Raw genomic sequence first — 12,525 nt, 5'->3', positions numbered from 1 at the left:
CACAATTGTGAAGCGGAAGACTTAATATTTTACTACGTCAATTCCTTTTAAATTTATAGATAAAAATGTAATCTCAATCAAAATCCCAAGATTTTCTTTTTGTAAACACTGATAAACTTATTGTAACACATATATGGAAGCCAAAGGGCCTAGAATAACCCCAACAATCTTGATAAGAGCAAATTTGGGAAACATTTTCTGATTACACGATTTTTTCAAGATTTACTGATGGGGTGAGTGCTGGTGTATAGCTTCCTGCTCCACAGGGGTCCCTCCAAGCTGGTGTGGGAGACACAGTGCTGTGTGTACTCCCAGCAGCTGCACGGGGCAATGGCCACAGGTCTAGAAGCCAGAGAAGACGAAAGCACAGAGAACAGTGAACCCCCTGGGAACCTACCTACTGAGGGCATGACTGTTGCCCTGATCTTGATTTCACCCACAGCATCGTTTTCCCCACGCTAGCTTGTAGGGACCCCTGTGGGGTGACAATCTACACACAAACACTCATGCTATTAGTACATCTCGAAAAAATCTTATAATCAGAAAATGTTTCCCAATTTTGTTCTTGTCAAGATGGTTGGGGTTATTCTAGCCCCTTTGTTTTTCCATATATGTTTTTACAATACGTTTATCAATTTTTACCCAAAGAAAAAGTCTTGCTGGGATTTTAGTTGGGATTACATCTTTATCCATAAATAAATTTAAAAGAAATTGACATAGTAAAATATGAAGTCTTCCACTGCATAATTATGGTCTATCACTTCACTTATGTAGACCTTCTTTTTTTTTTTTTTCTTTTAGCAATGTTTGTAGATTTTAGTACAAACTACAAAATTCATCTGCAATGCCTGTGTCTGTTGCACAGCATCTCAATAAATGTCAGCTGTCACAGTGAGGTAAGTTGTGAGTTAGTCATGTATGAGAGAAACAAAGAATGAGTTATGAATGAAAGAATGAATGAATGAAGAACAAGGGAATGACTGAATCAGCCAGCGAATGATCTAAAGACTAAGCCCACAAATGATGTTCCCAGGAAGGCCGTGGTGAGGGCAGGAGGCAGCTTCTGCTTCCTTTGATTCTCTTTCTCTCCCAGATCACAGGTGGCATTTACTTCCCTCTTGGGGACTTCATCCATTGTGACTGCCAATCAAACAGGATACTTTGTTTCTTAATTAGAAAGTGAACATTTGAAAGTAAGGCTCTCAGAAGGCTGAATACATAAAGCAATCACCTTTGCTCCTTACAGCTGTCCCCGTACTGAGTTAAAACAGCAACTTGGGCTGCCCATGATTTTGTTTCTGATCATACATCAGAGACACGTGTTATGTGCTGACATTGGCTTCTTGTTTTTCATTGCATTTTATCAGTCCATCTGTCACGAACCTGAAGCAGGTGACCAGGGCCAGCTTACCCTTGAACAGGGAGCCTTGACCATCCCAGCTGGGCTGGACCCCAGACCCCTTCCTTGACGATTTACCACGCCCTCTCCTCCACCTCTCAGAAGCCTCCATCGTGGTTGTTACTAACAGGGTGAGTGCTCGTGTGTAGCTTCCTGCTCCACAGGAGCCCCTACAAGCCGGTGTGGGGGACACAGCGCTGTGTGCACAGCACCTGAGAGACAGCGTCTGAGGGCAGGTCCTCAGTTCTTCATTTGTGTAGCTCCTCCTTAGGAGAAAGGGCTGAATAGTTAAGTGTTCAGCAGCTCAAAGAGTGCTTCCTGAATGCAAAAGGGAAGAAAGAATATTGCTTCAGCTTTATGCCTTAAAGGATCCCTACATGTTGTATTGAGACAGGGATAGAAACTTTCTGCTAAAGGCAAGAAACTTTAGGAGTGGGCTTTCTAACTATCAGAAAGTGGGCAGGGAAGCAAGCTCTGGCCTGGGGGACCCTTCACTGTCTCCCATCACTCCTCACAATTCCTGACTACCTCACAGATCACCTCCTGACCCTAGGGAGTCAGCTGCTTGGTCATTTGCCCTCACACCACACACACCACACCAGGCTGGGCATTTGTATTCACACTACCCATCCCAGGCTGGCCCTGAATCCTCCTAGGTGATATTGCTGACTTCGTTTTCTGTGGAGAGGCCCTTGATGCAGAGAGGGGAGATGCTCATCCTGCCATCTAGGCCGGCATTTAGAAACCATGACTTCCCTGCACACTCACCAGTGCGCCCTCCTCCATTCCCTCTCAATCTTCCCCAGCTGGAGTAAAACAGGAACCAGATTCAGGAAGCTACACTCATGAAGCTAGACTCATAACTAGTGGAGCTGAGATCATAAGCAGAATTCCCTGTATTATGCTCTTAAGAAAAGCAAGTAAAGATTTTTAATTATTCTTGGACACTGAGTTATTCTCTGTGACTCTGGGAAGAGATTTGGTCACATGGAGCCTTAGGATATTTTAAGGTTACCTACAATCATATCACCTCTTCATGGTTCAAATATCTTGGGCGAAAAACCCCTCTGAAGTTCATACTATCTGAGGTCACAATCTAAAACATTTAGCCTGGCATTCGAGACTCTATATGACCCCCAAACTTCCCTATGCCCATAGAATTGAGATCAATGTCTCTAATCCTGGTTCTTCCTGGAGTGTTTCATGAGTACACCAAGTGAAATTAATCTCCCTTTCAAATCTTCAGGGCAGGTGCTGTCTGTGCCAAGCCTAAGGAATTTGTATCTAGCCTAATGTTAATTGTTTAGCCACAGATATCTACTGAGCACCTACACCATCGGATTATTGAAAGAGCCAGCAAGTCCAAACATTTGAAGCACGCTCAGCAAATTTATGCCACTCAGAAAAGTGTTATCTGGTGTTATCATTAAGTTCACCAGCTATCCATCTATTTATTCCAGTGCTTCAAATGTTTTTGATGGTGGATTTCTATCAGAATAAAGTTTTGAACACCACCCACAATATGTATGCAATTATTCATAAGCTAATACATATACAATTGTAAAAGCTAATGTTGGTTCTAGGTGCCTCACCTGCATTTGCTCACTCATCAAAACCTATGGGGTAGGCACTAGTCATCCTGTTTTTAGTTGCTGAGCCACAGCGTCTCAGCCCCAGCACCGTCCACACTTGCGGCCAGATCATTTTCTGTTGTGGGCCGGTCCTGTGCACTGTAAGATGTTGATTAGCACCCCTGGCCTCTACCCACTGGATGCCAATAGCAACCCCCTCCCCCAACTGTGACAATCAGAAAATCCTCCAAACATTACCCAATGTCTCCTGGGAGCAAAATCCTTTCCCGCTGAAGACCACTGGCCGAGAATAACTGGCAGGACACACATTATAAAACATACAGACATCACGCCTGTAATCTCAGCACTTTGGGAGGCCGAGGCAGGTGGATCATGAGGTCAGGAGTTCAAGACCGGCCTGACCAACATGGTGAAACCCTGTCTTTACTAAAATACAAAAATTAGCCGAGTGTGGCGGCATGTGCCTGTAATCCCAGTTATTCAGGAGGCTGAGGCAGGAGAATCGCTTGAACCCAGGAGGCAGAGGTTGCAGTGAGCTGAGATCATGCCATTGTGCTCCAGCCCGGGCGACAGAGCAAGACTCTGTCTCAAGGAAAAAAAAAAACATATACACAAAATGGAAAAATCTAAAACATGACTGATATGGTTTGGGGCTGTGTCCCTTCCCAAATCTCAGGTCGAATTGTAATCCCCAGTGTTGGAGGAGGGGCCAGTGAGAGGTGGCTGGATCATGAGGGTGGATTTCCTCCTTGCTGTTCTCTTGACAGCGAGTGAGTACTCATGAGATCTGATTGTTTAAAAGTGTGTAGCACAGGCCGGGTGCAGTAGCTCACACCTGTAATTCCAGCACTTTGGGAGGTGAGGCAGGTAGATCACCTGGGGTCAGGAGTTCAAGACCAGCCTGGCCACTATGGCAAAACCCCATCTCTACTAAAAATACAAAAATTAGTCAGGTATGCTGGCACGTGCCTGTGATCCCAGCTGCTTGGGAGGCTGAGGCAGAAGAATCGCTGGAACCCAGGAGGCAGCGGTTTCAGTGAGCAGAGATCGCGTCATTGTACTCCAGCCTGGGTGACAAAGGGAGACTCTGTCTCAGAAAAAAAACCAGATGGGGTGTAGTGGCTCACACCTGTAATCCCAGTACTTTGGGAGGCCAAGGGGGTGCAGATCATGAGGTCAGGAGATTGAGACAATCCTGGCCAACATGGTGAAACCCCATCTCTACTAAAAATACAAAAATTAGCTGGGCGTGGTGGCACACATCTGTAGTCCCAGCTACTTGGGAAGCTGAGGCAGGAGAATTGCTTGAACCTGGGAGGTGGAAGTTGCAGTGAGCTGAAATTGCACCACTGCATTCTATCCCAGCATCAGAGCAAGATTCTGTCTCACACACACACAAAAGAGTGTGGCACCTCCTCCTTCACACTTCTCCTCCTGCTCCAGACACTTAAGATGTACCTGCTTCCCCTAGCTTTCCACCTTGATTGTACATTTCCTGATGCCTCCCCTGCCAGGCTTCCTGTATAGCTTGCAGGAAATCTCTTTTTTTATATAGATTACCCAGTTTCGGGTATTCTTTTTTTTTTTTTTTTTTTTTTTTTGAGACTGAGTTTCGCTCTTGTTACCCAGGCTGGAGTGCAATGGCGCGATCTCGGCTCACCGCAACCTCCGCCTCCTGGGTTCAGGCAATTCTCCTGCCTCAGCCTCCTGAGTAGCTGGGATTACAGGCACGTGCCGCCATGCCCAGCTAATTTTTTGTATTTTTAGTAGAGACGGGGTTTCACCATGTTGACCAGGATGGTCTCGATCTCTTGACCTCGTGATCCACCCGCCTCGGCCTCCCAAAGTGCTGGGATTACAGGCTTGAGCCACCGCGCCCGGCCTGGGTATTCTTAATAGTAGTGTGAGAATGGGCTAAAACAATGATACTAAAAAATAAATATAACTAGAAGTCCTAACAGTATTTTCTTGATCCCCAACGGATGCTCTTGTGTGGTCCCCAGAGTGCATGGGTCCCTCTCCAAGACCATTGCCCTGGGACACAATGGGAATGAAACCATCCCTTGCCCTCAGAGGGCTTAAAATCCAGAGGTACGAGACACATTCACGGGGAAAGCTGCTGATTTAAGACCGTGGACACACAAAATACAACTGCCAGTTGAATGGCTGAATCAGCCTCTTCCTGGCCGGGCCGTGCAGGATTTCAGGGTGAGCATATGTCACGCAGACGAAGATCAGAAGGAAAGAAGGGATGCGACAGTAGAAAGCTTTCGTGCTGCCCTGCATAGACTCCGGAGCAGGGAGACATCAGTGAACAAAGCAGGCAAACATTGCTGCCTTTGTGGGGCTGACCTGCTGGCACCCCTTCGTGTTCAGCCCTACCTACCAGCCCCCTACCCCTGCCTGCCAGCTAGGAGGCCCAGCCCAGCACATCTCACCCCCAGCACCTTACAGGAATTCCCTCCAAGTCAGAACCAAGGCCAGCAGGGATTTGCCTGAGCTGCTTGGTCTGGGTTTACGCTCCTCAGGCCAAGGGGCAGGCCTGCTCTAGCCCTTCCCTCCCCGGGGTGCTGGACAGCTCCTCCCTTTTGCTCACCTTCCCTGTGGGGACTGGGAAGGAACCCAGAAGTCTGAGCTCAGGCCTCCCTTCTGCAGTATGTTTCTGGCATCAGAAGCCACTCGGATCAAGAAACAGCCAGCTCTTCTCCCTAACATTGTTTTATGACATGCTCCTAACACTGCTCATAAAAGTCAAGTTCTTAAAGGCCCATTAGCTAGAACTCTGGACAGGCAGCTAAGCCACAGCCCAGCCCTGGGGCTAATGCTGGAGCCATAATCTTCCTGGGCCGGGCGATCCTTCCCAGCCCTCACACCTTCAGCACCAGCGCGTTCCTTTTAAGTGATGTTGATAAGTTGATTGATGCAGTTCCTGTTTTTCTCATATGTGTGCCTTTCTAAGAGCCCATCTGCCTGCTGCCGTGGGCTTCTATCTAATCAAAGACCTATAATGTACTGATTGTCCTCAACCACAACGTTACCTCACTTTCCTGGGCAATTTACTCCTTTATAGGATTTAATCTGCTGCTGAAATTCACTGCATCATTAATGGGAAGCTGGTGCACAGTGCTGCGGTAATTAAACCATTCACTCCCAGACACTTACACATAAACATGCACAGACCTTCTCCACTCGGTGCGTGACTGGTGTGCTCACCCCTGTATCCCAGCCTCAGCCCCAGGCCCTGGACCACGGGCTGTGCTCCTGACTTGACATCCCGTTCAGGGGAAAACCTAAACATGCGTCCTGTTCCCCGCCAGGTCTCCACGCTTAGAACACTACCAGTGTGTAGCAGGAACTCAGGCAACAGGTCCTGAGCAAACGAATGTGGGAAGAGCGAGTGAATGAATGAAGAGTGAATGACTGACCTTCCCAGCTAGTAAGCACCTGAGTCCAGGGAATCACTCTTGGAGGCTGACTAGCTTCTAAATCGTCAGAGCTTTGCTTCCACGCCACTGTGCTGCTGTGGACAGAGTTTTATGTGCCAGCGAGAGAGCCGGGAGATAGAAGGAATTAGATCCCAATTCCATGCATCAGAGTGTGAAATCTAAAACTCTCTCCCCATGCGGGTGATGTTTGGAGCTTGCCCATAGAATTTTTCCCTACAGAAAATCATAATGCTCTCCCCCGACTCCTGCCTCTACCACCCCTCACCAGGCAAACGGCTCGTAGAGGTGAGTGGTTGGTTCTCTGAACTCTAACTCCACCGCTCACAGCCTTCATTCCAGGCTTCCCCGTACAGCTCTGCACTGGAGCTGGGGATATAGGGCCAGGACCCTCTGGGAGCTCACCTGGCACTCAGGCAACCAGTCCGGAAAGGAAGTCTGGAGAGACAGTGTATTCGTCTGTTTTCATGCTGCTGATAAAGACATACCTGAGGCTGGGCAATTTATAAGAAAAAGAGGTTTAGTGGACTCACGGTTCCACGTGGCTGGGGAGGCCTCACAATCGTGGCGGAAGGCGGAAGGCAGGTCTCACACAGGGGCAGGCAAGAGAGAGAATGAGAGCCAAGCAAGACGAGTTTCCGCTTATAAAACCATCAGATCTCGTGAGACTTTTTCACTATCACGGGAACAGTATGGGGGAAACCACCCCCATGATTCAATTATCCCCCACTGGGTCCCTCCCACAACATGAGGGAATTGTGGGAGCTACAACTCAAGATGAGATTTGGGTGGGGACACAGCCAAACCAGATCAGATGGAGGTGGAGTCAGAGTGCATGCAGAGCTCCCTGCTGAGCTCCCTGTCTCTGCCTCCCTGTTAAGTCCTTACTCTCTCAAACACTGTCCCGTCTGGAGAACTGTCGTACTCTGCACCCAGAGGAACTTCGCCTGCCTCTCAAGGGACTTCCCAATTGCATTATAAATATTTCAATCACCTGCCTCATGTCTCTTGTGAGGCATCAGCTCCTTGAGGGCAGGCACTTTCTCACACTTGTGTTTACACAGCCTGCTGTCAAGCCTAGCACTTAGCAGGCACTGATAAATGCCTATTGAATGAACAAATATTAAATACTGTGTATCATGGAGTCTAAGACACCATCAATTCTAAAATGCACCTATATATTTCTGCCATTAAGAAAGAGAGAAAACGCTGCCGACTGACACAGGGCTCTATGCTTTCTTCTTAGTTATCACATCATTTTCCAGTTATTGAAAGAGGTCTTTTAGACTTAGTCATACATTTCACCAGGTGTTACTCTTGCGGACACAGAACGCCAGGCAGCTTGCACTTACTAGCTATACGGCCTCAGGAAGGTATTACTTTCCTCTGGGGCTCCGTCTTCCCATCTGTGAGATGGGAATACTGACACCTCCTGTGTGAGTTCTCAGTGAGAAGTGAGTGAGGTCATGCAGGAAAGTGCTCAGCCCCCTGTGTGCCTGAAAAGTGGCCCGAAAAGGCGCGCTTGGTGATGCCCAAGGGCTTCTACCAGCCAGCTGTCACCTTGAAGTCGAAATCCAGCCAGGTAGCATGCAGAGCCCCGAAGGTAAATCCTCTGCTCAGCTCCTCCTTCTCCCTGCGCCAAGGGCAGTGTCTTGGCTGGCATCATTAGTGTCAGAGAGAAGACTCACCCCGGGGGCTGGGGGCCCTGCCTTGCTCCCTCCGGGGACAGGTCCACCCCTGTGGGGTTCCCCCACGCACCTTTCTCCTTTTACTTTCATCTCGACTCCTCATCCAAAGCCCAGTTTCCCATCTCTTTGGTTGGGGCTAACTGCCTTTCAGGTCTATGGGTTTTTTTTTCCTTTTGAGACAGAGTCTCATGCCATTGCTCAGGTTGGAGTGCGGTGGCGCCATCTCGGCTCACTGCAACCTCCGCCTCCTGGGTTCAAGCGATGCTTGTGCCTCAGTCTCCTGAGTAGCTGGGACTACAGGCACACGCCACGATGCCCAGCTAAGTTTTGTATTTTTTAATGGAGACGGGGTTTCATCATGGCTGGTCTCAAACTTCTGACCTCAAGTGATCCGCCGGCCTCGGCTCCCCAAGTGCTGGGATTACAGGCGTGAGCCGCTGTGCCTGGCCTTTATTCGGTTTTATTGGTCTTCCTGGGCAACTTGCCCTGTAAAATAACAGCATTTCATATTCAGAGGTGAGAGCCGGGCAACGTGAAGGCATTCGCAGCTCATTTACGATCAGTGAAAGCACAGCGTCCTGGCATCAGAATAACCGGGCCAATACTACAGTTTCCTGAGCGCCTGCAGTCCACACGGAGGATGCCAAATGTCTACTCGCTGTGGATCCAGCCTAGGCCTGGAGAAGGGAACTGCGATGGTCTGTGGCGGGGGTCTCCAGCCTTTCTGGCACCAGGGACTGGTTTTGTGCAAGACAGGTTTTCCTCAGACCAGCGTTGGGGGTGGTATTGTTTCGGGATGATCGGAGCACGTGCGTGTATTATGCATTTTGCTTCTGTTCTTATTGCCCTGTGATATACAGTGAAATAATTCTACAGCTGCACTACCATGTAGAATCAGTGGGAGCCCTGAGCTCGTCTTCCTGCAAGTACAGGGTCATCTGGGGGTGATGGGAGACAGTGACAGATCATCAGGCGTGAGACTCTCATAAGGAGGGTGCCACCTAGGTCCCTCGAATGCGCCCAGGTCACAACAGGGTTCTCGCTCCTAGGAGAGTCTAATGCCACGGCTCATGGGACAGGAGGCAGGGCTCAGGCGGTGATGTAACAGTGGGGCATGGCCGTCAGTACAGAAGAAGCTTCACTTGCTTGTCTGGTGGGCCACTCATCTCCTGCTTCCAGGCCGGGATCCTAACAGGGACTTGGGGTCCCCTGATCTGTGCGATCTAGAGTTCTAGTCCCAGTAGACCTGCCCGCTATTCAGGGCTCCGCTGCGGCACAGGCTGCCTGGTCTCGGTATTGCTTCCAGGACGTTGCAGAGCCGCTGGAACGTAGTAGCTGCTCAATTAACATTAGTGCCAGCAAGAAAGGAAGTCTCCTAGGGCTGTCGTAACAAACTGCCACAAACTGAGTGGCTTCGAAGAACAGAAACGTATGCTCTAGTGGTTCCAGAGCCTGAAAGTTCAAGATCAAGGAGGGGGCTGTTTTCTTCTGGAGGCTCTGAGGGAGATGTCCAGGCCTGTCTCCCAGCTTTGTGTAGCTCCTGGCTAGCCTTGGTTTCTCAGCTTAGACACGTCACTCCCATCTGCCTGCCTCTCTGTGTCTGTGCGTCCCAAATGTCCTCTCCTTTCTCTTGCAATCATTGCGTTTAGAGCCCACCCATTGCCTCTAGACCCTTAACTCAATTATGTCTGTGAGACCCTTATTCCACACCAAGCCCTGTTCTGCAGTTCCATGCAGACGTGAATTCTGGGGCGACACTGCTCGGTCCCAGGGCAGAGGGAGGTCCCTACAGAGATGCAGACGGAGTTCCTCCACACCTCCCAGTCCCCAGCTCATGCAGAGAAACTGACCAGCCTGAACAGAGTTTCACCACCTGGGCTGGGATGAGCAGGTCCAGAATGTGGAGGAGGGAGAGAAGGAAGAGTTAGGATGAAGGAGTGGAGAGTTCACAGGGGGCTCTGCCCTGCCCAGCCTGCACAGAACTGAACGGGTGGAGGGATGAGGCTCACCGTTGCCAGGGCCCAGCTTTGGGCCCCAGGAAACTCCCCCTTTCTCTGCTTGTCTCCTGGCGCCCCGACCCTCCTCTCACTCCTTCCCTACCCCTTCAAGCCCCAGTAGCTTTCAGTCCCAAGCCCAACAACTTCCCTAAGCCTAAAGGGTGCTAAGCTGTGACCACCTTGGGGGTGCTTTACTCTGGAAATAATGAAATATTTTGTTTGTTTTGTTTGTTTGTTTGTTTGAGACAGAGTTTCGCTCTTGTTGCCCAGGTTGGAGTGCAATGGCATGATCTGGCCTCACTGCAACCTCCACCTCCCGGGTTCAAGCGATTCTCCTGCCTCAGCCTCACTAGTAGTTGGGATTAAAGGCATGCCCAGCTAATTTTTGTATTTTAGTAGAGACAGGGTTTCGCCATGTTGGTCAGGGTGTTCTCGAACTCCTAACCTCAAGTGATCTGCCCACTTCAGCCTCCCAATGAGCTGGGATTACAGGCGTGAGCTACCGCACCTGGCCCAAGAATTAAATCTTAAAACAACAGGAATAAACTGGAAGGGGGTCTACCTATGGGTCAAGAAGCATTTTTGGGCATCCAGCCATCTCAGCCAGGTCCTCAATGATCCTCTTCTTGACACAAAAATGGAATCAGCACTATTTGTAATTCCAAATTTAAAATTGCAAAAGAGAAAGCAGACACAGACGTTCACTTTGGGTTGTCCATACGGTATCACCAAAACAGTGGGTCACCGGGCACCGTGGCTCACACCTGGAATCTCAGCACTTTTGGAGGCCAAGGCCGGAGGATCACTTGAGGCCAGGAGTTCAAGACCAGCCTGGGCAACATAATGAGATCCTCATCTCTACAAAACATTAAAAATGAGCCAGGTGTGGTGGTGCATGGCTGTAGTTCCAGCTACTGGGGAGGCCTGGTGGGAGGATCACTTGAGCCCGTGAGGTTGAGGCTGCAGTGAGCTGTGATCTCGCCACTGCTCTCCAACCTGGGTGATGGATGGAGACCCTGCCTCAAATAATTATAATAACAACAATAATAAGCATGTCAATTCAGTCCACGCAGTTGACCTGAGAAAGATGCAGTGTATCCCGGGGGGGTGACAGTGACCCGTCTACTCAGTCCCACAGGTGGTGTGGCCTCAGAAGCCGTCCCTCATACACATGGACTTCTTTCAGAGGTGAGGCATTCTGGCTTCAGGGAGGAGATCTGGGTTTCCAGAGGGATCTCCGGCACGTCCTTTGTTGCTTCCGCCTATTGACAGAGCCTTTTCCCGCCACCAGGAAGGTTCTATCTGCGGTATTTGTGAAGGATGATTGACTACCAGGGATCTTTGTTGTGCTATCAGCCATAATTATTTTAATTCAAACATACTCCCGTATAGGACTGACATCATAAATGCTGTTTTCTAGAACAAATAGCTGTCAGGGCTGTCAAGCAGGCTGCTTACTGTTTTACATCATTACAATATTTAATTTCAATGCTGCTCTTTTTTTCTTACCCAGCATGTTTCAAGACCGTTTCTTCCACTTCTAACTGGAAAAACGAAAACCAGGAAAGCAAGAAGGAAGAAGCTGTTTTTTTTTAAATCAAATAACTACTGTATTGACTTGGAAGCTAAATGAAAAAGAAGGAGAGAGAGAGAGAGAGAGAGAGAGAGAGAGAGAGAGAGAGAGGAGAAGGGAGGAAGGAAGGAGGGAAGGAAAGAGAAAGAAAATGCTGGTAATTCAGTATTAGAGAAGAAATGAAAATTGGAGAGAAAGATAAGAAAGGGAAGAAAGAAGGAAAGAAGGAAGCAGAAAAGGAGGGAGGAAGGAAGAGAGAGATCACGGATTCAGTTTATGACTGGACAACTTTTTGGCTTACCAGGTAGAAGTAATGAATAACTGAGTTTCTTTTGCCACCCTAGTACTTACCAGAGAAAGGGCAAAGGAACCAAGAGTCTCAGTGGCCTGGTTAATGGCACTGGCTCCTTTGAATTAGGTTTATATGGTCACGATGAACAGATCAATCTCAAAGCAGGTAGGTTTTGATTTAAGACCAACAACTTGTTGAATTTCACAATGGACTGAGCTGCTTTTACTTTTTTTTTTTTGGTAAACTTTTATTTTGAAATCGTATCAAATTAGGAAAAGCTGCAGTTGCAAGAACAGTGTCAGGAACGCCCATAGACCCCACCAGGTTCCACGGATTTCCGTTTCCTGCCTTATCACTGTCTCGCTTTCTCTGCACACCCCTCTTCCCTGCACCTTTGGAGAGTAAGTCTGAGACATCATGTCTCTACCTCTAGGTGCACTTTTCCAAGAATAAAGAAAAGTACAACAATCAAAATCAGGAAACTTACCATCGATAAGATTCTTTTTTTTTTTTTTTTTTTTTGGAGAGAGAGACTTACTCT

This window comes from Saimiri boliviensis, chromosome 17, assembly GCF_048565385.1.
Source record: "Saimiri boliviensis isolate mSaiBol1 chromosome 17, mSaiBol1.pri, whole genome shotgun sequence".
Classification (NCBI taxonomy): Eukaryota; Metazoa; Chordata; class Mammalia; order Primates; family Cebidae; genus Saimiri; species Saimiri boliviensis.
Note: the sequence above shows the minus strand (reverse complement) of the source record.